The following is a 6,000-nucleotide window of genomic DNA, read 5'->3' on the forward strand; positions in this document are numbered from 1 at the left end:
CCCCATATGCGAGAATTTCAGTGGAACAGTTTAACTCACTTTACTGTATTTTCCCCTGCGGTCCTGAGTGTCTCATTGAGCCATAGAGAAGAAAACACTTTAACATTTGTGTGTCCATGTACTGTATATTTTCTGCACATCCAGCAGTGAAGAGTAGGATACAACAAAAAGATGCAGTTTGCAGTGATACACTCTTGACCCCTGAAGGAGGAATTCTGTCTTCTCTTGCCCCTCATCAACAGAGAGGTCAGAGGTCAGGATCGGCTGCAGCACAACAACCCTGGAGCTGGTAGAGATGCGTTGCTCAAGGGCAGCTTAGGAGGCAGATACTTGCTGACATAGTGGGTTTGACTTGAGACTTGTGTTTATATGGAGTCTGCCTACTAAACTGTCACATTGCTGCACTCAGTAGTTAAAGAATAAATCAGCTTTTTTCGACAAACTGAGTCTTTATTAGTGGTCATTATAAAATTTTACTCACTAAGTTAATGGCTAAGATCAGGGGACATGACACATAACTAAAGGTCAACAGGGTGGAAAAAAGAGCAGTCAGATAACAGCGGTGTACGACAGGTTGTTAACATACAACATATTATCATAACATATTAACATATTGTCATATTAATTAAACCACTGTTTTGTGGTTTTAAGAGGCTGTATGGGCACAAAGGTGCTTGACAATGCTTACATAGTGATGTTTAGGAGTAGAGGTGATGGTTCATTTGGGGCAAGCAAATTGGGGCTTTGCAACAGAAAAAAAGTGTAATGTAATGTAAGTGTAAGTGTAAAGTAATTTTCGCATAGGAACAAAATCTGTTGCTTATCTATTGTGAATTCTGATCTTCTGAGACTAACTGGAACGTCTCACTTTTTAATCATTCTGTGCTTATTTGTGTCAGAGTTACGACATGCAGCAAAGGGCGGCAGGTTGGAATTAAACCAAGGCTGCAGTGTAGGATGCTCTACAGAGCACATGCTCTATCAGGTGAGCTACCAGGACACTGAGGGCCAGATCTACTAACGCTTTTGCGCCCACTTCGCAACGTGCACGTAAAAACATGGTGAGGTATGTACATACATGAGGTAAAAGCGCAGACTGCCTGTCGCGGGAACTGAAAATGGCAAATTGCGTTTTCCGTATCATGCATATGCATTCACAGGAGGGTCAAGGGGAAAGTGGGAGTTTTAGGTTAGAATAGGTTTACATGGTTTCATTTTCAAAAAACACCATATTTTTGTTGTACTGCACATTGCTGCAGCTCCTCTTTTCACCCTGTGTTCAGGTCTCTGTTTTAGCTACAGAGTGAGAGCTTCGCATTTGCTCGGCATATCCATCTGGGAACTTTCCGTTGGAGAACTTTTGGGAAAGGGCAAAAATACTGGTTAGCTGATTGGATAACCCATCTGTCTATCACCACCTATGTTGGTATGTCAGATCAAACTCTTGACGAAACCAGTCGGGGGAAGAGCAAATCCATCTTTTCCTCAGAGAAAAGCCTCCAGTGTCGTCTTTTGCTCTTCTTTCAATGAAGGAATACTTTCTAATTCGGATAAAACTTGCGCGATAGCTACGCTCATCTCATCCGTGGAAGCTGCCATGTTGTTTAGACTGAACAGTCGCTTCTCGTTGCGTCACACCTAAACCCGCCTCAAAACCAACGCTGATTGGTCAGTCGTTTGGCGAACGGCTCCAAATTTTCAAGATGCCAGACTGATCTGCGAGTAGAAACACACACACACACACACACACACACACACACACACACACACAAATACACAAATACACACACACAGGATTGTGCACAAATCATGAACACGTATGGTTAAGATCATGTGCGAAACTTATGTCACTACCAGTGAATTTCGGTGGTATAAGGTTATTCTGAGGCCTGAGAGTAAGATGGTAGTGAGAGGTCCAATCGCTAGGGCTTCAGAAAAATAGGAGAGAGGAAATTGGGTCTTACTCAAACGACAGAGGAGCCAAGACAAATTTCTGAGGAACAGTCCCCCCCCATATGCGAGAATTTCAGTGGAACAGTTTAACTCACTTTACTGTATTTTCCCCTGCGGTCCTGAGTGTCTCATTGAGCCATAGAGAAGAAAACACTTTAACATTTGTGTGTCCATGTACTGTATATTTTCTGCACATCCAGCAGTGAAGAGTAGGATACAACAAAAAGATGCAGTTTGCAGTGATACACTCTTGACCCCTGAAGGAGGAATTCTGTCTTCTCTTGCCCCTCATCAACAGAGAGGTCAGAGGTCAGGATCGGCTGCAGCACAACAACCCTGGAGCTGGTAGAGATGCGTTGCTCAAGGGCAGCTTAGGAGGCAGATACTTGCTGACATAGTGGGTTTGACTTGAGACTTGTGTTTATATGGAGTCTGCCTACTAAACTGTCACATTGCTGCACTCAGTAGTTAAAGAATAAATCAGCTTTTTTCGACAAACTGAGTCTTTATTAGTGGTCATTATAAAATTTTACTCACTAAGTTAATGGCTAAGATCAGGGGACATGACACATAACTAAAGGTCAACAGGGTGGAAAAAAGAGCAGTCAGATAACAGCGGTGTACGACAGGTTGTTAACATACAACATATTATCATAACATATTAACATATTGTCATATTAATTAAACCACTGTTTTGTGGTTTTAAGAGGCTGTACGGGCACAAAGGTGCTTGACAATGCTTACATAGTGATGTTTAGGAGTAGAGGTGATGGTTCATTTGGGGCAAGCAAATTGGGGCTTTGCAACAGAAAAAAAGTGTAATGTAATGTAAGTGTAAGTGTAAAGTAATTTTCGCATAGGAACAAAATCTGTTGCTTATCTATTGTGAATTCTGATCTTCTGAGACTAACTGGAACGTCTCACTTTTTAATCATTCTGTGCTTATTTGTGTCAGAGTTACGACATGCAGCAAAGGGCAGCAGGTTGGAATTAAACCAAGGCTGCAGTGTAGGATGCTCTACAGAGCACATGCTCTATCAGGTGAGCTACCAGGACACTGAGGGCCAGATCTACTAACGCTTTTTTAAGCCCACTTACAACGTGCGTAAAAACATGGTGAGGTATGTACATACATGAGGTAAAAGCGCAGACTGCCTGTCGCGGGAACTGAAAATGGCAAATTGCGTTTTCCGTATCATGCATATGCATTCACAGGAGGGTCAAGGGGAAAGTGGGAGTTTTAGGTTAGAATAGGTTTACATGGTTTCATTTTCAAAAAACACCATATTTTTGTTGTACTGCACATTGCTGCAGCTCCTCTTTTCACCCTGTGTTCAGGTCTCTGTTTTAGCTACAGAGTGAGACATCTCACTGCTGTAACATCTTTGTTGGCAGTCGCACATGCGTAGTAGCTAGGTAAGGATCATATCAGCTAGCTAGCTGTTTAAACAACTTCGGTCAGTTACAAGGCAGGATTGGCTGTGAGACTTCTTCTAAACAAGGGCGCACTTCCAACTTTGTGTGGAATACCTGCAGAACAGGGACATGTAAGTAGTTATCTTGTAGATTATGGTGAACTAGTGTGTGTTGTAGCAGTGTTTGATATTGAGAACGAGCTAGCATGCTAGCGCTAGCATGCTACGGTTAGCCCCTTCGTTTCGGCTAGTGCCGTAGAAAGCCCTGCAGATTTTGAACAGCTCACCCAGAGACTGAAGGCAGGTTACATTCAGAAACCGTATCTCACTCAAAACAGCATGGATGTTTTTTCCAAGTTTGTATGCATGTGGAAGCACCAGAGACACAAAATAACACCCCAAATACCTGAAAAAAGTGATTTTTTCATAATATGGGCACTTTAAAAGCAAGTGTAAACCAGCCGCAAGCAGGTTTCCTCACATACGCATATGCCATATATCCGACCAAGATGAAGACATAGGCCAAGGAGACGAGCTGAAAGGATTTTTTGCCACAATGATCAGACTTTTTCAGTTGAGTGAACACAAAATCATTAAGCGTTACAGATTAAGCAGCCATGCAATATTATAATATAATATAATCTCCGACTCAGCGTTCACATTCCATTCCAGCAGTTGTTAAACTCCTCGCTACATTACAAATATTGGCATCAGAATCATTTCAAACAGTCATAGTATCAGCAGTGGGAATATCGCAGTCTGCACTCAGCCATATAATAGCACAAGTACTTAATGCTTTGCTACAGCGCAATTTATGGTATAGTGGGCGGAGGAAGGTGCTGATTACCCGATGAACTGCAGGTTTGATAAATACGACGTAAGCTGAAGTATCACAGTGTGCGCTTTCTGTTGGTTGGCCATGGTGCTGATAACGCTACGTTTGCAAATGTAGGTAAGTAAGTAAGTTTATCTGATTAGGACAATGCACATTAATCAACATTTCTGTAAATGCACCAGTGTTAGCCAGTCGGTTAATTTTCAACTGTAGTCCTAGTATGCATGTCTTTATGGTGGGAAGAAACCGGAGCACCTGGAGGAAACCCACGCAAACACGGGGAGAACATGCAAACTCCACACAGAAAGGCCCGGAACGACCTGGACTCGAACCCAGAACTCGAACTGTGAGGCAGAAGTGCTAACCACTTAGCCACCGTGCTGCCTAAAGGTACATGAGGGCCTGAGATATGTACATGTACGTATATCCAATAATTTTAGTATCATATTGAAGTTATTTGAGAGCTTTCACTACTCTGACTTTTCTTTTACCAAAGACTCTAGAAATGAGACACCTGTAAGAAAATTTTGAGAGTCCACACAGTGATCACTGTGAGACTAAACCATCTATATTTCTCTGGAGTGACAATTGAGATGAATGAGAAAATGCACAATGTCTTATTTGGTTGACTAGTTTCATCTTGAATTTTACTTCCTTTGCTATGGGTCATATAATTCTGGAATAACCGCCAATAGGAATGCTTTGGTGACATAAACTGGCCACCGGTTAGTATAGCAAGTTGAGTTGGTTTCAGATGCTGCAGTGGCTAATGTGTTCAACCAATCAATGTACACTTACATCACACCAGGTTCCTCTTGTGCTTTACTCTAGAATAGAACCTAAAAAGTCCATCAAAACAGCGTTCTAAGAACTACGATCCTCCAAAAATCGACAGTCACATGCCATGAGAATGGGAGAACAACAATACGCATGCCCAAAGCCTTTGGCAAGAATGCAAATTGCAGAAATTTGAAGCCAAGTGGGAGCTGATATCCTGCTGCGACACTGGAATTTGAATGGCTATTTTGTCATTTGCTCGTACTTAGCAGAAGTTAGTATTTCTTTTAAAATAACTATAGAGTAAAGTAACTGTGGTCACCATGAGCAATGTGGATTATCTTCTACAGCACAAATTTGAAAGCCATTCATCCAAAAGTAAGGAATATTAGGAGATATTTCACTCTGGACAAAAGTGGTGGCCCAATCTACCGCTCAACATTGCCCTAGAGACGCACCGCTAGAACAGCTAAGAACTGTGCTCACAGCTACATAAATTACAGTGGGTCAAAATTGAGTGAGCCTACAAAATCAAACTGAGTAGTAGTCTTAAAGTTTGCCTCCATTTTCTCTTTTTGACCCCACAGTTAACCTGACTCTGCCAGATGGATTGCTTCGCATTTGCTCGGCATATCCATCTGGGAACTTTCCGTTGGAGAACTTTTGGGAAAGGGCAAAAATACTGGTTAGCTGATTGGATAACCCATCTGTCTATCACCACCTATGTTGGTATGTCAGATCAAACTCTTGACGAAACCAGTCGGGGGAAGAGCAAATCCATCTTTTCCTCAGAGAAAAGCCTCCAGTGTCGTCTTTTGCTCTTCTTTCAATGAAGGAATACTTTCTAATTCGGATAAAACTTGCGCGATAGCTACGCTCATCTCATCCGTGGAAGCTGCCATGTTGTTTAGACTGAACAGTTGCTTCTCGTTGCGTCACACCTAAACCCGCCTCAAAACCAACGCTGATTGGTCAGTCGTTTGGCGAACGGCTCCAAATTTTCAAGATGCCAGACTGATC

The sequence above is a fragment of the Perca flavescens genome, chromosome 12 (assembly GCF_004354835.1).
Source record: "Perca flavescens isolate YP-PL-M2 chromosome 12, PFLA_1.0, whole genome shotgun sequence".
Lineage (NCBI taxonomy): Eukaryota > Metazoa > Chordata > Actinopteri > Perciformes > Percidae > Perca > Perca flavescens.